Here is a 25,896-nt window from a genome sequence, read left to right as displayed (position 1 = left end):
TCCCAGGGTTGGAATCCCCATGTACAGTCCCGGGCTTAGAATCCCCATGTACAGTCCCGGGGTTAGAATCCCCATGTACAGTATCCGGGTTGGAATCTGCATGTACAGTCCCAGGGTTAGAATCTCCATGTGCAGTCCCAGGGTTAGAATCCCCATGTACAATCCCGGGGTTAGAATCCCCATGTACAGTCCCAGGGTTCGAATCCCCATGTACATTCCCAGGGTTCGAATCCCCATGTACAGTCCCAGGGTTCGAATCCCCATGTACAGTCCCAGGGTTCGAATCCCCATGTACAGTCCCAGGGTTCGAATCCCCATGTACAGTCCCAGGGTTAGAATCCCCATGTACAGTCCCAGGGTTAGAATCCCCATGTACAGTCCCAGGGTTAGAATCCCCATGTACAATCCTAGGGTTAGAATCCCCATGTACAGTCCCAGGGTTAGAATCCCCATCTACAGTCCCAGGGTTAGAATCCCCGTGTACAGTCCCAGGGTTAGAATCCCCGTGTACAGTCCCAGAGTTAGAATCCCCGTATCCAGCCCCAGGGTTTGAATCCCCGTGTACAGTCCCAGGGTTAGAATCCCCGTGTACTGTCCCAGGGTTAGAATCCCCGTGTACAGTCCCAGGGTTAGAATCCCCATGTACAGTCCCAGGGTTAGAATCCCCATGTACAGTCCCACGGTTAGAATCACCATTTACAGTCCCAGGGCTAGAATCCCCATGTATAATCCCAGGGCTGGAATCCCCATGCACAGTCCCAGGGCTGGAATCCCCATGTACAGTCCCAGGGCTGGAATCCCCATGCACAGTGCCAGGGTTAGAATCCCCATGTACAATCCCAGGGTTGGAATCCCCATCTGCAGTCCCAGGGTTGGAATCCCCATGTACAGTCCCGGGCTTAGAATCCCCATGTACAGTCCCGGGGTTAGAATCCCCATGTACAGTATCCGGGTTGGAATCTGCATGTACAGTCCCAGGGTTAGAATCTCCATGTGCAGTCCCAGGGTTAGAATCCCCATGTACAATCCCGGGGTTAGAATCCCCATGTACAGTCCCAGGGTTCGAATCCCCATGTACATTCCCAGGGTTCGAATCCCCATGTACAGTCCCAGGGTTCGAATCCCCATGTACAGTCCCAGGGTTCGAATCCCCATGTACAGTCCCAGGGTTCGAATCCCCATGTACAGTCCCAGGGTTCGAATCCCCATGTACAGTCCCAGGGTTAGAATCCCCATGTACAGTCCCAGGGTTAGAATCCCCATGTACAGTCCCAGGGTTAGAATCCCCATGTACAATCCTAGGGTTAGAATCCCCATGTACAGTCCCAGGGTTAGAATCCCCATCTACAGTCCCAGGGTTAGAATCCCCGTGTACAGTCCCAGGGTTAGAATCCCCGTGTACAGTCCCAGAGTTAGAATCCCCGTATCCAGCCCCAGGGTTTGAATCCCCGTGTACAGTCCCAGGGTTAGAATCCCCGTGTACTGTCCCAGGGTTAGAATCCCCGTGTACAGTCCCAGGGTTAGAATCCCCATGTACAGTCCCAGGGTTAGAATCCCCATCTGTAGTCCCAGGGTTAGAATCCCCATGTACAGTCCCAGGGTTAGAATCCCCATCTACAGTCCCAGGGTTAGAATCCCCATCTGTAGTCCCAGGGTTAGAATCCCCATGTACAGTCCCAGGGTTAGAATCCCCATCTACAGTCCCAGGGTTAGAATCCCCATGTACAGTCCCAGGGTTAGAATCCCCATGTACAATCCCAGGGTTAGAATCCCCATGTACAGTCCCAGGGTTAGAATCCCCATGTACAGTCCCAGGGTTAGAATCCCCATGTACAATCCCAGGGTTAGAATCCCCATCTACAGTCCCAGGGTTAGAATCCCCATGTACAGTCCCAGGGTTAGAATCCCCATGTACAGTCCCAGGGTTAGAATCCCCATGTACAGTCCCAGGGTTAGAATCCCCATCTACAGTCCCAGGGTTAGAATCCCCATGTACAATCCCAGGGTTAGAATCCCCATCTACAGTCCCAGGGTTAGAATCCCCATCTACAGTCCCAGGGTTAGAATCCCCATGTTCAGTCCCAGGGTTAGAATCCCCATGTACTGTCCCAGGGTTAGAATCCCCATGTAGCGTCCCAGGGTTAGAATCCCCATGTACAATCCCAGGGTTAGAATCCCCATGTACAGTCCCAGGGTTAGAATCCCCATGTACAGTCCCAGGGTTAGAATCCCCATGTAGCGTCCCAGGGTTAGAATCCCCATGTACAATCCCAGGGTTAGAATCCCCATGTAGCGTCCCAGGGTTAGAATCCCCATGTACAATCCCAGGGTTAGAATCCCCATGTACAGTCCCAGGGTTAGAATCCCCATGTACTGTCCCAGGGTTAGAATCCCCATGTACAGTCCCAGGGTTAGAATCCCAATGTACAGTCGCAGGGTTGGAATCCCCATGTACAGTCCCAGGTTCGGAATCCCCATGTAGCGTCCCAGGGTCAGAATCCCCATGTACAATCCCAGGGTCAGAATCCCCATGTACAGTCCCAGGGTTAGAATCCCCATGCACAGTCCCAGGGTTAGAATCCCCATGCACAGTCCCAGGGTAAGAATCCCCATGTACAGTCCCAGGGTTAGAATCCCCATGCACAGTCCCAGGGTTAGAATCCCCATGCACAGTCCCAGGGTTATAATCCCCATGTACAGTCCCAGGGTTAGAATCCCCATGTACAGTCCCAGGGATAGAATCCCCATGTACAGCCCCAGGATTATAATCCCCATGTACAGTCCCAGGGTTGGAATCCCCATGTACAGTCCCGGGGTTAGAATCCCCATGTACAGTCCCGGGGTTAGAATCCCCATGTACAGTCCCAGGGTTAGAATCTGCCTGTACAGTCGCAGGGTTAGAATCCCCATGTACAGTCCCAGGGTTAGAATCCCCATGTACAATCGCGGGGTTAGAATCCCCAGGTACACTGCCAGCTTTAGAATCCCCATGTTCCGGCCCAGGGTTAGAATCCCCATGTACAGGCCCAGGGTTAGAATCCCCATCTACATTCCCAGGATTAGAATCCCCATGTACAGTCCCAGGGTTAGAATCCCCATGTGCAGTCCCAGGGTTAGAATCCCCATGTGCAGTCCCAGGGTTAGAATCCCCATGTGCAGTCCCAGGGTTAGAATCCCCATGTACAATCCCAGGGTCAGAATCCCCATGTACAATCCCAGGGTTAGAATCCCCATGTACAGTCCCAGGGTTAGAATCCCCATGTACAGTCCCAGGGTTAGAATCCCCATGTACAGTCCCAGGGTTAGAAACCCCATGTACAGTCCCAGGTTTAGAATCCAAATGTACAGTCCCAGGGTTAGAATCCCCGTGTACAGTCCCAGGGTTAGAATCCCCATGTACAGTCCCAGGGTTAGAATCCCCATGTACAGTCCCAGGGTTAGAATCCCCATGTACAGTCCCAGGGTTAGAATCCCCATGTACAGTCCCAGGGTTAGAATCCCCATGCACAGTCCCAGGGTTAGAATCCCCATGTACAGTCCCAGGGTTAGAATCCCCATGTACAGTCCCAGGGATAGAATCCCCATGTACAGTCCCAGGGTTAGAATCCCCATGTAGCGTCCCAGGGTTAGAATCCCCATGTACAGTCCCAGGGTTAGAATCCCCATGTACAGTCCCAGGGTTACAATCCCCATGTACAGTCCCAGGGTTAGAATCACCATGTACAGTCCCAGGGTTGGAATACACATCTACAGTCCCAGGGTTGAAATCCCCATGTACAGTCCCAGGGTTAGAATCCCCATGTAGCGTCCCAGGGTTAGAATCCCCATGTATAGTCCCGGGGTTAGAATCCCCATGTACAGTCCCGGGGTTAGAATCCCCATGTACAGTCCCAGGGTTAGAATCTGCCTGTACAGTCGCAGGGTTAGAATCCCCATGTACAGTCCCAGGGTTAGAATCCCCATGTACAATCGCGGGGTTAGAATCCCCAGGTACACTGCCAGCTTTAGAATCCCCATGTTCCGGCCCAGGGTTAGAATCCCCATGTACAGGCCCAGGGTTAGAATCCCCATCTACATTCCCAGGATTAGAATCCCCATGTACAGTCCCAGGGTTAGAATCCCCATGTGCAGTCCCAGGGTTAGAATCCCCATGTGCAGTCCCAGGGTTAGAATCCCCATGTGCAGTCCCAGGGTTAGAATCCCCATGTACAGTCCCAGGGTTAGAATCCCCATGTACAGTCCCAGGGTTAGAATCCCCATGTACAGTCCCAGGGTTAGAAACCCCATGTACAGTCCCAGGTTTAGAATCCAAATGTACAGTCCCAGGGTTAGAATCCCCGTGTACAGTCCCAGGGTTAGAATCCCCATGTACAGTCCCAGGGTTAGAATCCCCATGTACAGTCCCAGGGTTAGAATCCCCATGCACAGTCCCAGGGTTAGAATCCCCATGTACAGTCCCAGGGTTAGAATCCCCATGTACAGTCCCAGGGATAGAATCCCCATGTACAGTCCCAGGGTTAGAATCCCCATGTCGCGTCCCAGGGTTAGAATCCCAATGTACAGTCCCAGGGTTACAATCCCCATGTACAGTCCCAGGGTTACAATCCCCATGTACAGTCCCAGGGTTAGAATCCCCATGTACAGTCCCAGGGTTGGAATACACATCTACAGTCCCAGGGTTGAAATCCCCATGTACAGTCCCAGGGTTAGAATCCCCATGTAGCGTCCCAGGGTTAGAATCCCCATGTATAGTCCCAGGGTTAGAATCCCCATGTACAGTCCCAGGGTTAGAATCCCCATGTACAGTCCCAGGGTTAGAATCCCCATGTACAGTCCCAGGGTTAGAATCTTCGTGTACAGTCCCAGGGTTAGAATCCCCATGCACAGTCCCAGGGTTAGAATCCCCATGTACAGTCCCAGGGTTAGAATCCCCATGTACAGTCCCAGGGTTAGAATCCCCATGTACAGTCCCAGGGATAGAATCCCCATGTACAGTCCCAGGGTTAGAATCCCCATGTACAGTCCCAGGGTTATAATCCCCATGGACAGCCCCAGGGTTAGAATGCCCATGTACAGTCCCAGGGTTAGAATCCCCATGTGCAGTCCCAGGGTTAGAATCCCCATGTACAGTCCCAGGGTTGGAATCCCCATGTACAGTCCCAGGGTTGGAATCCCCATGTACAGCCCCAGGATTATAATCCCCATGTACAGTCCCAGGGTTAGAATCCCCATGTACAGTCCCAGGGTTAGAATCCCCATGTACAGTCCCAGGGTTAGAATCCCCATGTACAGTCCCAGGGTTGGAATCCCCATGTGCAGCCCCAGGATTATAATCCCCATGTACAGTCGCAGGATTAGAATCCCCATGTACAGTCCCAGGATTAGAATCCCCACGTGCAGTCCCAGGGTTAGAATCCCCATGTGCAGTCCCAGGGTTAGAATCCCCATGTACAGTCCCAGGGTTAGAATCCCCATGTACAGTCCCAGTGTTAGAATTCCCATGTACAGTTCCAGGGTTGGAATCCCCATGTAAAGTCCCAGGGTTGCAATCCCCATGTACAGTCCCAGGATTAGAATCCCCATGTACAGTCCCAGGGTTAGAATCCCCATGTACAGTCCCAAGGTTAGAATCTTCGTGTACAGTCCCAGGGTTAGAATCCCCGTGGACAGTCCCAGGGTTAGAATCCCCGTGTACCGTCCCAGGGTTAGAATCCCCATGTCCAGTCCCAGGGTTAGAATCCCCATGTACAGTCCCAGGGTTAGAATCGCCATGTACAGTCCCGGGCTTAGAATCCCCATGTACAGTCCCGGGGTTAGAATCCCCATGTACAGTATCCGGGTTGGAATCTGCATGTACAGTCCCAGGGTTAGAATCTCCATGTGCAGTCCCAGGGTTAGAATCCCCATGGACAATCCCGGGGTTACAATCCCCATGTACAGTCCCAGGGTTCGAATCCCCATGTACATTCCCAGGGTTCGAATCCCCATGTACAGTCCCAGGGTTCGAATCCCCATGTACAGTCCCAGGGTTCGAATCCCCATGTACAGTCCCAGGGTTCGAATCCCCATGTACAGTCCCAGGGTTAGAATCCCCATGTACAGTCCCAGGGTTAGAATCCCCATGTACAGTCCCAGGGTTAGAATCCCCATGTACAGTCCCGGGGTTAGAATCCCCATGTACAGTCCCAGGGTTAGAATCTGCCTGTACAGTCGCAGGGTTAGAATCCCCATGTACAGTCCCGGGGTTAGAATCCCCAGGTGCACTGCCAGCTTTAGAATCCCCATGTACCGGCCCAGGGTTAGAATCCCCATGTACAGGCCCAAGGTTAGAATCCCCATCTACATTCCCAGGATTAGAATCCCCATGTACAGTCCCAGGGTTAGAATCCACATGTACAGTCCCAGGGTTAGAATCCCCATGTACAGTCCCAGGGTTAGAATCCCCATGTGCAGTCCCAGGGTTAGAATCCCCATGTGCAGTCCCAGGGTTAGAATCCCCATGTGCAGTCCCAGGGTTGGAATCCCCATGTGCAGTCCCAGGGTTGGAATCCCCATGTACAGTCCCAGGGTTAGAATCCCCATGTACAGTTCCAGGGTTGGAATCCCCATGTACAGTCCCAGGGTTGGAATCCGCATGTACAGTCCCAGGGTTAGAATCCCCATGTGCAGTCCCAAGGTTAGAATCCCCGTGTACAGTCCCAGGGTTAGAATCCCCGTGTACCGTCCCAGGGTTAGAATCCCCGTGTACAGTCCCAGGGTTAGAATCCCCGTGTACAGTCCCAGGGTTAGAATCCCCGTGTACAGTCCCAGGGTTAGAATCCCAATGTACAGTCGCAGGGTTGGAATCCCCATGTTGCGTCCCAGGGTCAGAATCCCCATGTAGAATCCCAGGGTCAGAATCCCCATGTACAATCCCAGGGTTAGAATCCCCATGTACAGTCCCAGGGTTAGAATCCCCATGTACAGTCCCAGGGTTAGAATCCCCATGTACAGTCCCAGGGTTAGAAACCCCATGTACAGTCCCAGGTTTCGAATCCAAATGTACAGTCCCAGGGTTAGAATCCCCGTGTACAGTCCCAGGGTTAGAATCCCCATGTACAGTCCCAGGGTTAGAATCCCCATGTCCAGTCCCAGGGTTAGAATCCCCATGTACAGTCCCAGGGTTAGAATCCCCATGTACAGTCCCAGGGTTAGAATCCCCATGTACAGTCCCAGGGTTAGAATCCCCATGTAGCGTCCCAGGGTTAGAATCCCCATGTACAGTCCCAGGGTTAGAATCCCCATGTACAGCCCCAGGATTATAATCCCCATGTACAGTCCCAGGGTTAGAATCCCCATGTACAGTCCCAGGGTTAGAATCCCCATGTACAGTCCCAGGGTTAGCATCCCCATGTACAGTCCCAGGGTTGGAATACACATCTACAGTCCCAGGGTTGAAATCCCCATGTACAGTCCCAGGGTTAGAATCCCCATGTACAGTCCCAGGGTTGGAATCCCCATGTACAGTCCCAGGGTTAGAATCCCCATGTAGTGTCCCAGGGTTAGAATCCCCATGTGCAGTCCCAGGGTTAGAATCCCCATGCACAGTCCCAGGGTTAGAATCCCCATTTACAGTCCCAGGGTTAGAATCCCCATGTAGCGTCCCAGGGTTAGAATCCCCATGTACAGTCCCAGGGTTATAATCCCCATGGACAGCCCCAGGATTATAATCCCAATGTACAGCCCCAGGGTTAGAATCCCCATGTGCAGTCCCAGGGTTAGAATCCCCATGTGCAGTCCCAGGGTTAGAATCCCCATGTGCAGTCCCAGGGTTGGAATACACATCTACAGTCTCAGGGTTGAAATCCCCATGTACAGTCCCAGGGTTAGAATCCCCATGTACAGTCCCAGGGTTGGAATCCCCATGTACAGTCCCAGGGTTGGAATCCCCATGCACAGCCCCAGGATTATAATCCCCATGTACAGTCCCAGGGTTAGAATCCCCATGTACAGTCCCAGGGTTAGAATCCCCATGTACAGTCCCAGGGTTGGAATCCCCATGTACAGCCCCAGGATTATAATCCCCATGTACAGTCCCAGGGTTAGAATCCCCATGTACAGTCCCAGGGTTAGAATCCCCATGTACAGTCCCAGGGTTGGAATCCCCATGTACAGCCCCAGGATTATAATCCCCATGTACAGTCGCAGGATTAGAATCCCCACGTACAGTCCCAGGATTAGAATCCCCACGTGCAGTCCCAGGGTTAGAATCCCCATGTGCAGTCCCAGGGTTAGAATCCCCATGTACAGTCCCAGGGTTAGAATCCCCATGTACAGTCCCAGTGTTAGAATTCCCATGTACAGTTCCAGGGTTGGAATCCCCATGTACAGTCCCAGGGTTGCAATCCCCATGTACAGTCCCAGGATTAGAATCCCCATGTACAGTCCCAGGGTTAGAATCCCCATGTGCAGTCCCAGGGTTAGAATCCCCGTGTGCAGTCCCAGGGTTAGAATCCCCGTGTACCGTCCCAGGGTTAGAATCCCCATGTACAGTCCCAGGGTTAGAATCCCCATGTACAGTCCCAGGGTTAGAATCGCCATGTACAGTCCCAGGGTTAGAATCCCCATGTACAGTCCCAGGGTTAGAAGTCCCAGGGTTAGAATCCCCATGTACAGTCCCAGGGTTAGAATCCCCATGTGCAGTCCCAGGGTTAGAATCCCCATGTACAGTGTCAGGGTTAGAATCCCCATGTACAGTCCCAGGGTTAGAATCCACATGTACAGTCCCAGGGTTAGAATCCCCATGTACAGCCCCACGGTTGGAATCCCCATGTACAGTCCCAGGGTTAGAATCCCCATGTACAGTCCCAGGGTTAGAATCCCCATGTACAGTCCCAGGGTTAGAATCCCCATGTACAGTCCCAGGGTTAGAATCCCCATGTACAGTCCCAGGGTTAGAATCCCCATGTACAGTCCCAGGGTTAGAATCCCCATGTACAGTCCCAGGGTTAGAATCCCCATGTACAGTCCCAGGACTGGAACCCGGCACCCGGAAGTGGAATTTCAGCCTCAGAGTTAAAAGTTTCATCGGTTGCAGGCTGGAGAAAGGAATAATTCAAACTGCCACAGCTGTGTGATTGGTTCAGTCTGTATATCACTGACGGGCCCTTTTAAATTTGAGTGGTCAGGTATTCAAATTCCCGGTAACTAATCCTGGATATGAAAGTGGGGAGAGCTGTGTTTAAATCAAAGCGTCTCCTTGGAGATTCTCTGAGAGAAGGACCTGGTCAGCTTGAAACAACTGAAAAATCAGTTAAAAATGTCCAATTAGCAGTTTTTGACCAATATTGACTCCCACAAGGTTGGGGAATTCTAGAATAAGGAAGGAACCGGTCAGGATTTGAAAGGCCTTTTCAAAGGATTCGAGGGACACTTACATTTGGAATCTTTCTTTATTTTGTCCACTTGAGGAGTTCGATAACAGGCTTCCTCCTGTGAATGTAGAGCTGGATTAGTGGGCTAGGACATGTTTACTTGTTCATCTTTTGTTAAATACATTTGGTGAGTGAATTTAAATTTAAAACCAGGTTTGCAGGCGTGATGCTCTATTCACACATCGAAGGTGAGAGAGATGCTGTGGGACACATGCTAAGTCCAGTCGCTGAAAATGATTAACAGTCTGGGTTTTGTGTTCAGTGATCACCGTCTACAGTCCCAGGGTTCGAATCTCCACGTGTGAAGGAACGTTGTACAGAAACTAGAATTGTCTGTTCTGAATTATTATCCTGTACTTACAGTGATGACTTTTGTAAACTCCTTTTACAGGGTATCAGAAGGGGAGGATTTGCAGACATGAAACTCAAACCAAACATCACATCAAGATCTGACAGAGTCACTCCATTCATGTGGACCTGAATATCATCGGCCTTTGAATGTGGAAGGAGAAATGTTTGTCTGTTCTGTCTGTGGGAAAAGATTTCAAACATCACTGTGACTGGAAAAGCACTGAGACACACACACAGCCGAGTGAGAGTGTTCCAGTGCACTGACTGTGGAAAGAGCTTTAACCAGTTACACAGCCTGAAAAAACGTCGCACCGTTCACAGCGGGGACAAACCGTACACGTGTTCTGTGTGTGGACGAGGCTTCAACTGATCGTCCAACCTGGAGAGACACAAGGATACCCGCACCACGGAGAAACCGTGGAAATGTGGGGACTGTGGGAAGGGATTCAAATACCCATCAGATCTGGAAACTCATCGACGCAGTCACACTGGGGAGAGGCCATTCACCTGCTCAGAGTGTGGGAAGGGATTCACTAATTCATCCCACCTGCTGAGACACCAGCGGGTTCACACTGACGAGAGACCTTTTAAATGCTCCGACTGTGCGAACTGCTTTAAAAGCTCTGAAGAACTGATTCGACACCAGCGAGTTCACACTGACGAGAAACCATTCAGTTGCTCTCGCTGTGGGAAAAGGTTCACTCAGTCATCCAATCTCATTGTACACCAGCGAGTTCACACTGGGGAGAGGCCGTTCACCTGCTCTGTGTGTGGGAAGGGATTCACTCACTCATCCAGCCTGCTGAGGCACCAACGAGTTCACACTGGGGAGAGGCCATTCATCTGCTCTGTGTGTGGGAAGGGATTCACTTACTCATTCAGCCTGCTGACACACCAGCGAGTTCACACTTGGGAGAGGCCATTCATCTGCTCTGTGTGTGGGAAGGGATTCACTTGTTCATCCACCCTGCTGACACACCAGCGAGTTCACACTGGGGAGAGGCCATTCATCTGCTATGTGTGTGGGAAGGGATTCTCCAGTTCATCCCACCTGCTGACACACCAGCGAGTTCACACTGGGGAGAGACCGTTCACCTGCTCTGAGTGTGGGAAGGGATTCACTCGGTCATCCAACCTGCTGACACACCAGCGAGTTCACAAGGGACTGCAGAAGTTAGATTCTGATGTTATTGCTGCTGTTCATCACATCCAGGACTGAAATCATCCTGACAGTTGAGGTTTATTTCTGCTGATGTTAAACTCCAGCTCAGTTATAGGGTTATTAATATTCTGGATATGTAGCTGATTGACTTGTTGGGGCTGCAGTGTTCCTTTAAGAACCGCTGTCTGTGATCTTTCCCCTTAATTTAGGACTTTCATAATTTTGTCAAATAATTTCTTATAAATTTTATTTTAACCCTAAATTGATCTTTGGTACAAAATCTACAATTTATTGTCTGAAAAGTTCCACTGATTAACATTTCCAATTAAAAACTGCTGATTAATCTTCGCTGACAATTCTTACTGACTTGCACAGCACATTACACACTGGCACCTCCATTATCCACCAGAAACAAGGGGAATGGGAATTGGTGGAGAATCAAGAGTCCCCAAATGTTGCCCCTCCCGTCTGGTACAGCAATCTCCTCGGCATGGGAATGGAGACATAGAAACATAGAAGATAGGAGCAGGAGTAGGCCATTCGGCCCTTCGAGCCTGTTCCGCCATTCAATGAGATCGTGGCTGATCATCCAAATTCAGTACCCTGTCCCTGCCTTCTCCCCATATCCCTTGATCCCTTTAGCCTTAAGAAATATATCCAACTCCTTCTTGAATATAATTAATGAACTGGCCTCCACCACCCTCTGTGGCAGAGAATTCCACAGGTTCACCACTCTCTGGGTGAAGAAATTCCTCCTCATTTCAGTCCTAAATGGCTTACCCCTTATCCTCACACTATGACCCCTGGTTCTGGACTCCCTGGCCATCAGAAACATCCTTCCTGCATCTAGTCTGTCCAGGCCTGACAGAATTTTATAGGTTTCGATGAGATCCCCTCTCAATCTTCTAAACTCCAGTGAGTATAAGCCCAATCGACACAATCTCTCCTCATACGTCATTCCTGCCATCCCAGGTATCAGCCTGGTGAATCTTCGCTGCACTCCTTCCATGGCAAGAACGTCCTTCCTCAGGTAAGGCGACCAAAACTGCACACAATACTCAAGGTGCGGTCTCACCAAGGCCCTGTACAACTGCAGCAAGACATCCTTGTTCCTGTACTCGAACCCTCTTGCTACGAAGGCCAACATACCATTTGCCGCCTTAACCGCCTGCTGCACCTGCATGCTTACCTTCAGCGACTGGTGCACAATAACACCCAGGTCTCTTTGCACTTCCCCTTCTCCCAATCTATTGCCATTCAAATAATAATCTGCCATCCTGTTTTTGCCACCAAAGTGGATAACCTCACATTTATCCACATTATGGTGCATTTGCCATGTTTCTGCCCAATCACCCAACCAGTCCAAATCGTACTGGAGTTTCACGACATCCTCCTCACAGCATACCCTCCCACCCAGCTTTGTGTCGTCTGCAAATTTGGAGATATTACATCCAATTCCCTCGTCCAAATCATTAATATATATTGTGAACAGCTGGGGTCCTAGGACCGATCCTTGCGGTACCCCACTAGTCACTGCCTGCCACTCGGAAAAAGAGCCGTTTATTCCAACTCTTTGCTTTCTGTCCGCCAACCAGTTCTCTATCCAAGTCAATACCTTGCCCCCAATCCCATGTGCCTTAATTTTGTACGCTAATCTCTTATGCGGGACCTTATCGAAAGCCTTCTGAAAGTCCAAATACACCACATCCACTGGTTCTCCCTTATCTATTTTACCAGTTACATCCTCAAAAAATTCCAGTAGATTAGTCAAGCATGATTTACCTTTTGTAAATCCATGTTGACTTTGTCCGATCCTGTCACTGCTTTCCAAGTGCTCTGCTATTTCATCTTTTATAATGGACTCTAGCATTTTCCCCACTACTGATGTCAGGCTTACCGGTCTATAATTCCCGGCTTTTTCTCTACCACCTTTTTTGAATAGTGGGGTAACATTAGCTACCCTCCAATCCATGGGTACTGTTCCAGAGTCTATCGAGTTCTGGAAGATGACCAGCAATGCATCTACTATTTCTAGGGCCACTTCCATAAGTACCCTAGGATGTAGATTATCAGGCCCTGGGGATTTATCGGCCTTCAGTCCCATCAATTTTCCTAACACCATTTCCCTACAAATACTGATTTCTTTCAGTTCCACCCTTTTATCAGACCCTATGTTCCCCGGCATCTCTGGGAGGTTATTTGTGTCCTCCTTTGTGAAGACTGAACCAAAATATGTATTTAGTTGGTCTGCCATTTCTTTGTTCCCCATTATAAATTCCCCTGATTCTGATTGCAAGGGACCTACGCTTGACTTCACCAATCTTTTTCTCTTCACATATCTATATAAAAGCTTTTACAGTCAGTTTTTATGTTCCCTGCAAGCTTACTCTCATATTCTATTTTCCCTTTCTTAATTAATCCCTTTGTCCTCCTGTATTGAATGCTAAACAACTCCCAATCCTCAGGATTATTGCTTTTTCTGGCCAATTTATATGTCCTCTCCTTGGATCTTATGCTATCCCTAATTTCCCTTGTTAGCCACGGTTGAGACACCTTTTTTGTTTTATTTTTATGCCAAACTGGGATGAACAAATTCTGTAGCTCATCCATTCGGTCTTTGAATGTTTGCCATTGCCTATCCACCGTCAACCCTTTGAGTGCCATTCCCCAATCAATCCTACCCAACTTGCTCCTCAGACCATCGTAGTTTCCTTTATTTAAATTGAGGACCCTGGTCTCTGAGTCAACTACTTCATTCTCCATCTTAATGAAGAATTCGATCATATTATGATCACTCCGACCCAAGGGGCCTCGTACAACAAGATTGCTAATTAATCCTTTCTCGAGACAAGTCCTATCCAAGTAACGGGCTGAGTTTAATCTTTCTGGCCCTGTGGGATTGGTTTATATCAGACAGGAGGAGATTGGTGTCAGTGACTGTGGGGTTGGTTTATATCAGGCAGGAGGAGATTGGTGTCAGTGACTGGATCTAACCTGTACTGTACCTGCCCTGGGAGTCTTTGATGGGACAGAGTAGAGGGAGCTTTACTCTGTGTAACTAACCCATGCTGTACCTGCCCTGGGAGTGTTTGATGGGACAGTGTAGAGGGAGCATTTCTCTGTAGCTAACCTGTGCTGTACCTGCCCTGGAAGTGTTTGATGGGACAGTGTAGAGGGAGCTTTGAGCTTTATTCTGTATCTAACTGATGCGCCATCAATTACTCAAAAGACTGAGGTTAAGCGAGTAACAACCAGGCTTTTATTAACTAAAGAATGAAGGTCTAGTCTCGACTGGTCGACCCGTCCAGAATACTAAGGGACTGGGAGGTAGTCACTTATATACCTGGAATAGTGGGAGGAGTCAGCCGAGGCATGTCCAGACCTGTACCTAGGGGAATACACATACATATACAGACAGGTATAACAGTGGTTTACCACATTCACCCCTTGTTTAAAAATGAGTCCGGCGGGGTGAAGTGTTTTTAAAAGTTCGTGTATTGGAGTCTCTCCAGAGGTCTTGTCTGCCGCTGTGATCGACGTGGTGATGGCAGGGGTGGTGGAGCTTCCGGCGTCGTGTCCCGTGTAGGCTGGGGCACTGGAGTGTAGTCCTCGTGGGTGACGGTCCAAGGCGAGCCGGCTGCTGGGGTTGGATATCGGGTCGTGGGGGGTGGTAATGGGTAGTGGGTTACAGCGGTCCCTGAGGGTGCGAGGTCTCGTATGGAGACTGTGTCCTCCTGCCCATCCGGGTACGCAATGTAAGCGTACTGGGGGTTGGCGTGGAGGAGGTCGAACCTCTCGACCAGGGGGTCCGTTTTATTGGTCCTCACATGTCTTCTCAGTAGTACCGGCCCTGGGGACGTCAGCCATGGTGGTATCGCTGTCCCCGATGTGGACTTCCTTGGGAAGACAAACATTTTCTCGTGAGGGGTGGCATTGGTGGCAGTGCAGAGCAGTGACCGAATTGAGTGGAGCGTATCGGGGAGCACCTCCTGCCAGCGGGAGGTCGGAAGGCCCCTAGACTTAAAGGCTAGTAGGGTGGCCTTCCAAACTGTTGCATTCTCTCTTTCCACCTGTCCGTTCCCCCGGGGGTTGTAACTGGTGGTCCTGCTTGTGGCTATACCCCTAGCGAGCAGGTACTGGCGGAGTTTGTCGCTCATAAACGATGAGCCCCAGTCGCTATGGATATAGCTGGGGAAACCGAACAGGGTGAAGAGGCTGTTCAGACATTTAATGACCGTGGCACTGGTCATGTCCGGGCAGGGGATAGCGAATGGGAAACGGGAGTACTCGTCGATGATGTTGAGGAAGTACACATTGCGGTCGGAGGAGGGGAGAGGCCCTTTAAAATCGACGCTCAGGCGTTCGAAAGGGCAAGTGGCTTTTATCAGGTGGGCTCTGTCTGGTCTATAAAAGTGCAGTTTGCACTCAGCGCAGACTTGGCAGTTCTTGGTCATGGTCCTGACCTCCTCAATGGAGTAAGGCAGGTTGCGGGCCTTGATGAAGTGGAAGAACCTGGTGACCCCCGGGTGGCAGAGGTCATTGTGGAGGGCCCTCAGCCTATCGATCTGCGCGCTGGCACAGGTGCCACGCGATAGGGCATCTGGGGGTTCATTGAGCTTCCCAGGCCGGTACAAGATCTCGTAATTGTAGATGGAAAGTTCGATTCTCCACCACAAGATCTTGTCATTTTTGATTTTGCCCCTCTGCTTGTTGTTGAACATAAAAGCAACTGAACGCTGGTCAGTGAGCAGGGTAAATCATTTTCCGGCCAGGTAGTGCCTCCAATGACGCATAGCCTCCACAATAGCCTGGGCCTCCTTCTCGACCGTGGAGTGCCTGGTCTCCGGGCCCTGGAGGGTTCGTGAGAAGAATGCCACAGGTCTCCCCGCCTGATTAAGCGTGGCGGCCAGAGCGAAGTCGGACGCATCGCTTTCCACCTGGAAGGGGATGGATTCGTCCACTGCGTGCATGGTGGCTTTGGCAATGTCCTCCTTGATACGGTGGAAGGCCGAGCGGGCCTCTGCCATCAGGGGAAAAGAGGTGGATTTGATCAGTGGACGGGCTTTGTCTGCATAGTAGGGGACCCACTGGGCGTAGTAGGAAAAAAACCCTAGGCACCTCTTCAGAGCTTTTAGGCAGTGGGGCAGTGGGAGTTCCATAAGGGGACGCATCCGGTCCGGGCCGGGACCGATGACCCCGTGTTCCACAACACAGCCAAGGATGGCGAGGCGGTCTGTGCGGAATATGCACTTCTCCTTGTTATATGTCAGGTTCAGGAGTTGGGCGCTGTGGAGGAATTTCTCGAGGTTTGCGTCATGGTCCTGCAAGTCATGGCTGCAGATGGTCACATTGTCTAGGTAAGGGAAAGTGGCCTGCAGCGCGTTTTGATCGACCTTTGGAAGACGGAGACCCCGTTGGTAACGCCAAAGGGAACCCTAAGGAAGTGATAGAGGCGGCCGTTTGCCTCAAAAGCAGTATACTGGCGGTCTTCGGGGCAGATGGGGAGCTGGTGGTACGCTGATTTCAGGTCAATGGTCGAAAAGACGCGGTACTGCGCGATCTGGTTGACCATGTCAGCTATGCGGGGGAGTGGGTAGGCGTCCAGCAGGGTATAGCGGTTTATTGTTTGGCTGTAGTCGATGACCAGGCGTTGTTTCTCACCGGTCTTAACGACCACAACCTGGACTCGCCAGGGGCTGGAGCTGCCCTCAATAATCCCCTCCTTCAGGAGCCGCTCCACTTCGGTTTTGATGAAAACCCTGTCCCCGGCACTGTATCGCCTGCTCTTTGTGGCGATGGGCTTACAGTCGGGGGTGAGGTTAGCAAACAGTGGGGGGGGTGGGACTCTGAGTGTGGAGAGGTTGCATCTGGTGCGCGGCGGGCAATTTGGGGGTTGCTGGCTGCAGACTGTGAGTGGGGGGAGGGGGCCACCGTACGCCATCGTAACGCTTTTGAGGTGGCACTGGAAATCCAACCCCAGTAGAACGGCAGCGCAAAGTTGGGGCAGGACCAGGAGTTTAAAATTATTGAACACAGTCCCGTCTACTACTAGTGTCACCACGCAGTAGCCGCCAATGTCCGCTGACTGAGACTCGGCGGCCATAGAAATCCACTGGTGCGCAGGCAGGACTGGGAGAGAGCAACGCCGCACCGTGTCGGGTGGATGAAGCTCTCTGTGCTCCCGGAGTCAAAAAGGCAGTTTATTGCATGGTCGTTTACCTTAACGTCCATTTTGGACCGAGCTAGTTGGTGGGGTCTCGTTTGGTCCAGCGTAACAGAGGCCAGTGTAGGGGTCGGTGTGTCGCTGCGGGTATCAGATGGGGGGGGGGTTGGCGGCCTGCTGCGTCCCGGCTGGTGTCCAAGATGGCGGCGTCCATGATTCCCATGTGGCTGGAGTCGTCCAAGATGGCTGCTGCTGCGGTGGTTCGCACATGGCTGGGGAGGCCCAAGATGGCGGCCCGCACGGCCCACACGCGGCGCTGTTGGGGGCCCAAGATGGCGGCTCGCACGGCCCACACGCGGCGCTGCTGGCGTTCGGGGTGGCTTTGGCCTTGCCGACGCTAGCGTAGTGTCCCTTTTTCCCGCAGCCCGAACAGGTCGCATTCTTCGCCGGGCAGCGCGCTCTTAGGTGTTTGGCCTGGCCACAGAAGTAGCATTTCTGGCCTTGGGATACTGCTGTCTGGCTTTGGGACACTGCTGCGGTGGTTGGGCCGTTGTTGGGCTGTGGCTGGGGTGGCACGGTGCTATGGGGCTGTCCTACCGTGTCCCAGGTTGTCGTTCCCCGTGGCGTCCACGGTGCAGAGGAGTAGGCATCCATGCCCCGGTAGGCTGCGTCCAGCGTTAGTGCGATTTCGGAGGCTTTGTCGAGGGCGAGGTCACTCTGCTCCAGCAGTCGCTGTCGGGTGTAGTTGGACCTGTGGCCCGCTACGAAGGCATCCCGGATCAGTTCCTCCGTGTACTTAGTGGGCGTTACCACCTTACACCCACAGGCCCGGCCAAGCACGGACAGTGCTTGGAGGTATTCCTCAGTCGATTCCCCAGGTTGTTGCTTGTGACTCCCCAGGAGGTGCCTGGCGTAAACTTCGTTCACAGGGCGCGTGTACTGGGTCTTGAGGAGCTGGAGGGCGGCTGTGTACGAGGTCGCATCCCTGATGACTGAGTACACTCGGTGGTTCACCTTGGAGATCAGGACAGACAGTTTGTTCGCATCCGTTACAACCGCAGTGGAGGCAGTCAGGAATGCCTCGAAGCACATGAGCCAGTGAGCAAACTTGGTGGAAGCGTCCGCTTCCCGACTGTCCAGGTCCAGGCATGCTGGTGTGAGGATCTTCTCCATTATAAAAAATTTAGTTAATAAAATTGATGCGCCATCAATTACTCAAAAGACTGAGGTTAAGCGAGTAACAACCAGGCTTTTATTAACTAAAGAATGAAGGTCTAGTCTCGAGTGGTCGACCCGTCCAGAATACTAAGGGACTGGGAGGTAGTCACTTATATACCTGGAATAGTAGGAGGAGTCAGCCGAGGCATGTCCAGACCTGTACCTAGTGGAATACACATACACATACTGACAGGTATAACAGTGGTTTACCACACTAACCGATACTGTACCTGCTGCGGGAGTGTTTGATGGTACAGTGTAGATGGAGCTTTACTCTTTTTCTAACCCGTGCTGTACCTGCCGTGGGAGTGTTTGATGGGACAGTGTAGAGGGAGCTTTACTCTGTATCTAATCCGTGCTATACCTGCCCTGGAAGTGTTTGGTGGGACAGTGTAGAGGGAGATTTACTTTGTATCTAACCCGTGCTGTACCTGCCCTGGGAGTCTCAGATGGCACAGTGTAGAGGGAGCTTTGAGCTTTATTCTGTATCTAATCCGTGCTGTACCTGCCCTGCGAGCGTTTGATGGGACAGTTTGGATGGAGCTTTGAGCTTTATTCTGTATCTAACCCGTGCTGTAGCTGCCCTGGGAGTGTTTGATGGGACAGTGTAGAGGGGGCTTTACTCTGAACCTAACCCGTGCTGTACCTGCCCTGGGAGTGTTAGATGGCACAGTGTAGAGGGAGATTTGAGCTTTATTCTGTATCTAACCCGTGCTGTACCTGCTGTGGGAGTGTTTGATGGGACAGTGTGGAGGGTGCTGTGAGCTTTATTCTGTATCTAACCCGGGCTGTACCTGCCCAGGGAGTGTTAGATGGCACAGTGTAGAGGGAGCTTTACGCTGTATATAGCCGTGCTGTACCTGCCCGGGGAGTGTTAGATGGCACAGTGTAGGCGGAGCTTTGAGCTTTATTCTGAATCTAACCCGTGCTGTTCCTGCTCTGGGAGTTTTTGATGGGACAGTGTCGAGGGAGCTTTATTCTGTATCTAATCTGTGCTTTACCTGCCCTGGAAGTGTCTGATGAAACAGGGTAGAGGGAGCTTTGAGCTTTATCCTGTATCTAACCCGGGCTATACCTGCCCTGGGAGTGTTTGATGGGGCAGTGTAGAGGGAGCTTTACTCTGTATCTAGCCCATGCTGCACCTGCCCTGGGAGTGTTTGATGGGACAGTGGAGAGGGAGATTTACTCTGTATCTAAGCCATGCTGTACCTGACCTGGGAGTGTTTGATGGGAAAGTGCAGAGGGAGCCTTACTCTGTATCTAACCCATGCTGTACCTGCCCTGGGAGTGTTAGATGGCACAGTGTAGAGGGAGATTTGAGCTTTATTCTGTATCTAACCCATGCTGTACCTGCCCTGGGAGTGTTTGATGGGACAGTTTAGAGGGAGCTTTGAGCTTTACTCTGTACCTAACCCATGCTGTACCTGCCCTGGAAGTGTTTGATGGGAATGTGTAGAGGGAGCTTTACACTGAAGCTAACCTCTGCTGTACATGCCCTGGGAGTGTTAGATGGCACAGTGTAGAGGGAGCTTTACTCTGTATCTAACCCGTGCTGTACCTGCCCTGGGAGTGTTTGATGCGACAGTGCAGAGGGAGCTTTGAGCTTTATTCTGCATCTAACCCGTGCTGTACCTGCCGTGGGAGTGTTTGATGGGACAGAGTCAAGGGAGCTTTATTCTGCATCTAACCCATGCTGTACCTGCCCTGGGAGTGTTTGATGGGATAGTGTAGAGGGAGCTTTACTCTTTCTCTAACCCGTGCTGTACCTGCCCTGGAAGTGTTTGATGGGACAGTGTAGAGGGAGCTTTACTCTATATCTAACCCGTGCTGTAGCTGCCCTGGAAGTGTTTGATGGGACAGTGTAGAGGGAGCTTTGAGCTTTATTCTGTATCCAGCCCATGCTGTACCTGCCCTCGGAGTGTTTACTTGGACAGTGTAGAGGGAGCTTTACTCTGTGTCTAACCCGTGCTGTACCTGTCCTAGGAGTGTTTGATGGGATAGTGAAGAGGGAGCTTTCCTCTGTATCTAACCCGTACTGTAACTACCCTGGGAGTGTTTGATGGGACAGTGTAGAGGGAGCTTTAGTCTGTATCTAACCCGTGCTGTACCTGCCCTGGGAGTGTTAGATGGCACAGTGTAGAGGGAGCTTTGAGCTTTACTCTGTATCTAACCCGTGCTGTACCTGCCCTGGGAATGTTTGATGGGGCAGTGTAGAGGGAGCTTTACCCTGTATCTAACCCGGGCTGTACCTGCCCTGGGAGTTTTTGATGGGACTGTGTAGAGGGAGCTTTACTCTGTAGCTTACCCCTGCTGTACCTGCCCTGGGAGTGTTAGATGGCACAGTGTAGAGGGAGCTTTACTCTGTATCTAACCCGTACTGTACCTGCCCTCGGAGTGTTAGATGGCACAGTGTAGAGGGAGATTTGAGCTTTATTTTGTATCTAACCCGTGCTGTACATGCCCTGGGAGTGTTTGATGGGACAGTGTAGAGGGAGCTTTACTCTGTATCTAACCCGTGCTGCACCTGCCCTGAAACTGTTTGATGGGGCAGTGTAGAGGGGGCTTTGAGCTTTATTCTGTATCTAACCCGGGCTGTACCTGCGTCGGGAGCGTTTGATGGGATAGGGTAGAGGGAGCTTTACTCTGTATCTAACCCGTGCTGCACCTGCCCTGGGAGTGTTTGATGGGACAGTGTAGAGGGAGCATTACTCTGTATCTAACCTTTCCTGTACCTGCCCTGGGAGTGTTTGATGGGACAGTGTAGAGGGAGCTTTATTCTGTATCTAACCCAAGCTGTAGCTGCCCTGGGAGTGTTAGATGGCACAGTGTTGTGGGAGCATTGAGCTTCATTCTGTATTTAAACCGTGCTGTACCTGCTATCGGAGTTTTTGATGGGACAGTTTCGAGGGAGCTTTACTCTGTATCTAACCCGTGCTGCACCTGCCCTGGGAGTGTTTGATCCGACAGTGTAGAGGCAGCTTTATTCTGTATCTAACCCGTGCTGTACCTGTCCGAGGAGTGTTTGATGGGACAGTGTAGAGGGAGCTTTACTCTGTATCTAACCCATACTGTACCTGCCTGGGAGTGTTAGATGGCACAGTGTAGAGGGAGCTTTAGTCTGTATCTAACCTGTGCTGTACCTGCCGTGGGAGTGTTTGATGGGACAGTGAAGAGGGAGCTTTACTCTGTGTCTAACCCGTGCTGTACCTGCCCTGGGAGTGTTTGATGGGACAATTTAGAGGGAGCTTTACTCTGTACCTAACCCGTGCTGTACCTGCCCTGGGATTGTTAGATGGCACAGTGTAGAGGGAGCTTTGAGCGTCATTCTGTATCGAACGCGTGCTGTACGTGCCCTGGGAGTGTTTGATGGGACATTGTCGAGGGAGCTTTACTCAGTATCTAACCCGTGCTGTACCTGGCCTGGGAGTGTTTGATGGGACAGTGTAGAGGGAGCATTACGCTGGATCTAACCCGTGCTGTACCTGTCCTCGGATGGTTTGATGGGACAGTGTAGAGGGAGCATTGAGCTTTATTCTATGTCTAACCTGTGCTGCACATGCCGTGGGAGTGTTTGATGGGATAGTGTAGATGGAGCTTTACTCTTTATCTAACCCGTGCTGTACCTGCCCTGGAAGTGTTTGATGGGACAGTGTAGAGGGAGCTTTGAGCTTTATTCTGTATCCAGCCCGTGCTGTACCTGCCGTGGGAGTGTTTGATGGGACAGTGTAGAGGGAGCTTTACTCTGTATCTAACCCATGCTGTACCTGCCCTGGGATTGTTTGATGGGACAGTGTCGAGGGAGCGTTATTCTGTATCTCACTCGTGCTGTTACTGCCCTGGGAGTGTTTACTTGGACAGTGTAGGGGGAGCTTTACTCTGTGTCTAACCCGTGCTGTACCTGCCCTGGGAGTGTTTGATGGGACAGTGTAGAGGGAGCTATACTCTGTACCTAACCCGCGCTGTACCTGCCCTGGGAGTGTTAGATGGCACAGTGTAGAGGGAGCTTTGAGCTTCATTCTGTATCTAACCCGTGCTGTACGTGCCCTGGGAGTGTTTGATCGGACATTGTCGAGGGAGCTTTACTCTGCAACTAACCCGTGCTGTGCCTGCCCTGGCAGTGTTTGAATGGGAAAGTGTAGAGGTAGCTTTACTCTGTACCTAACCCGTGCTGTACCTGTCCTGGGAGTGTTAGATGGCACAGTGTAGAGGGAGCTTTGAGCTTTATTCTGCATCTAACCCGTGCGGTACCTGCCCTGGGAGTGTTTGATGGGGCAGTGTCTAGGGAGCTTTACCCTGTATCTAACCCGGGCTGCACCTGCCCTGGGAGTGTTTCATGGGACAGTGTAGAGGGAGCTTTACTCAGTATCTAACACGAGCTGTACCTACCTTGGGAGTGTTTGATGGGACAGGGTAGAGGAAGCTTAACTCTGTATCTAACCAAAGCTGTACCTGCCCTGGGAGTGTTTGATGGGCCAGTGTCGAGGGAGCTTTACTCTGTATCTAACCCGTGCTGTACCTGCACTGGTAGTGTTTGATGGGACAGTGGAGAGGGAGCTTTGAGCTTTATTCTGTATCCAGCCCGTGCTGTACCTGCTGTGGGAGTGTTTGATGGGACAGTGTAGAGGGAGCTTTACTCTGTATCTAATCCGTGCTATACCTGCCCTGGAAGTGTTTGATGGGACAGTGTAGAGGGAGATTTACTTTGTATCTAACCCGTGCTGTACCTGCCCTGGGAGTCTCAGATGGCACAGTGTAGAGGGAGCTTTGAGTTTTATTCTGTATCTAATCCGTGCTGTACCTGCCCTGCGAGCGTTTGATGGGACAGTTTGGATGGAGCTTTGAGCTTTATTCTGTATCTAACCCGGGCTGTAGCTGCCCTGGGAGTGTTTGATGGGACAGTGTAGAGGGAGCTTTACTCTGAACCTAACCCGTGCTGTACCTGCCCTGGGAGTGTTTGATGGGACAGTGTGGAGGGTGCTGTGAGCTTTATTCTGTATCTAACCCGGGCTGTACCTGCCCAGGGAGTGTTAGATGGCACAGTGTAGAGGGAGCTTTACGCTGTATATAGCCCGTGCTGTACCTGCCCGGGGAGTGTTAGATGGCACAGTGTAGGCGGAGCTTTGAGCTTTATTCTGAATCTAACCCGTGCTGTTACTGCTCTGGGAGTTTTTGATGGGACAGTGTCGAGGGAGCTTTATTCTGTATCTAATCTGTGCTTTACTTGCCCTGGAAGTGTCTGATGAAACAGGGTAGAGGGAGCTTTGAGCTTTATCCTGTATCTAACCCGGGCTATACCTGCCCTGGGAGTGTTTGATGGGGCAGTGTAGAGGGAGCTTTACTCTGTATCTAGCCCATGCTGCACCTGCCCTGGGAGTGTTTGATGGGACAGTGGAGAGGGAGATTTACTCTGTATCTAAGCCATGCTGTACCTGACCTGGGAGTGTTTGATCGGACAGTGCAGAGGGAGCTTTAGTCTGTATCTAACCCGTGCTGTTCCTGCCCTGGGAGTGTTTGATGGGAAAGTGCAGAGGGAGCCTTACTCTGTATCTAACCCGTGCTGTACCTGCCCTGGGAGTGTTAGATGGCACAGTGTAGAGGGAGATTTGAGCTTTATTCTGCATCTAACCCATGCTGTACCTGCCCTGGGAGTGTTTGATGGGACAGTTTAGAGGGAGCTTTGAGCTTTACTCTGTACCTAACCCATGCTGTACCTGCCCTGGAAGTGTTTGATGGGAATGTGTAGAGGGAGCTTTACACTGAAGCTAACCTCTGCTGTACATGCCCTGGGAGTGTTAGATGGCACAGTGTAGAGGGAGCTTTACTCTGTATCTAACCCGTGCTGTACCTGCCCTGGGAGTGTTTGATGCGACAGTGCAGAGGGAGCTTTGAGCTTTATTCTGCATCTAACCCGTGCTGTACCTGCCGTGGGAGTGTTTGATGGGACAGAGTCAAGGGAGCTTTATTCTGCATCTAACCCATGCTGTACCTGCCCTGGGAGTGTTTGATGGGATAGTGTAGATGGAGCTTTACTCTTTCTCTAACCCGTGCTGTACCTGCCCTGGGAGTGTTAGATGGCACAGTGTAGAGGGAGCTTTACTCTGTATCTAACCCGTGCTGTACCTGCCCTGGGAGTGTTTGATGCGACAGTGCAGAGGGAGCTTTGAGCTTTATTCTGCATCTAACCCGTGCTGTACCTGCCGTGGGAGTGTTTGATGGGACAGAGTCAAGGGAGCTTTATTCTGCATCTAACCCATGCTGTACCTGCCCTGGGAGTGTTTGATGGGATAGTGCAGATGGAGCTTTACTCTTTCTCTAACCCGTGCTGTACCTGCCCTGGAAGTGTTTGATGGGACAGTGTAGAGGGAGCTTTACTCTATATCTAACCCGTGCTGCAGCTGCCCTGGAAGTGTTTAATGGGACAGTGTAGAGGGAGCTTTGAGCTTTATTCTGTATCCAGCCCATGCTGTACCTGCCCTCGGAGTGTTTACTTGGACAGTGTAGAGGGAGCTTTACTCTGTGTCTAACCCGTGCTGTACCTGTCCTAGGAGTGTTTGCTGGGATAGTGAAGAGGGAGCTTTCCTCTGTATCTAACCCGTACTGTAACTACCCTGGGAGTGTTTGATGGGACAGTGTAGAGGGAGCTTTAGTCTGTATCTAACCCGTGCTGTACCTGCCCTGGGAGTGTTAGATGGCACAGTGTAGAGGGAGCTTTGAGCTTTACTCTGTATCTAACCCGTGCTGTACCTGCCCTGGGAATGTTTGATGGGGCAGTGTAGAGGGAGCTTTACCCTGTATCTAACCCGGGCTGTACCTGCCCTGGGAGTTTTTGATGGGACTGTGTAGAGGGAGCTTTACTCTGTAGCTTACCCCTGCTGTACCTGCCCTGGGAGTGTTAGATGGCACAGTGTAGAGGGAGCTTTACTCTGTATCTAACCCGTACTGTACCTGCCCTCGGAGTGTTAGATGGCACAGTGTAGAGGGAGATTTTAGCTTTATTTTGTATCTAACCCGTGCTGTACATGCCCTGGGAGTGTTTGATGGGACAGTGTAGAGGGAGCTTTACTCTGTATCTAACCCGTGCTGTACCTGCCCTGAAACTGTTTGATGGGGCAGTGTAGAGGGGGCTTTGAGCTTTATTCTGTATCTAACCCGGGCTGTACCTGCGTCGGGAGCGTTTGATGGGATAGGGTAGAGCGAGCTTTACTCTGTATCTAACCCGTGCTGCACCTGCCCTGGGAGTGTTTGATGGGACAGTGTAGAGGGAGCATTACTCTGTATCTAACCTTTCCTGTACCTGCCCTGGGAGTGTTTGATGGGACAGTGTAGAGGGAGCTTTATTCTGTATCTAACCCAAGCTGTAGCTGCCCTGGGAGTGTTAGATGGCACAGTGTTGTGGGAGCATTGAGCTTCATTCTGTATTTAAACCGTGCTGTACCTGCTATCGGAGTTTTTGATGGGACAGTTTCGAGGGAGCTTTACTCTGTATCTAACCCGTGCTGCACCTGCCCTGGGAGTGTTTGATCCGACAGTGTAGAGGCAGCTTTATTCTGTATCTAACCCGTGCTGTACCTGTCCGAGGAGTGTTTGAT

The 25,896-nt window shown here is 51.3% G+C and overlaps 1 pseudogene; it reads left to right on the top strand.

Annotated features, from left to right (window-relative positions):
* Window positions 1-9,897: 9,897 nt before the first annotated feature.
* LOC147119007 (uncharacterized) overlaps window positions 9,898-25,896 on the top strand; it is a 75,184-nt pseudogene continuing 59,185 nt past the window's right edge.

The sequence above is a fragment of the Somniosus microcephalus genome, chromosome 4 (genome assembly GCF_052327205.1).
Source record: "Somniosus microcephalus isolate GS21.2 chromosome 4, FLI_Smic_1.0, whole genome shotgun sequence".
NCBI classification, from domain to species: domain Eukaryota; kingdom Metazoa; phylum Chordata; class Chondrichthyes; order Squaliformes; family Somniosidae; genus Somniosus; species Somniosus microcephalus.
This window is presented reverse-complemented; position numbering and strand designations above follow the sequence as displayed.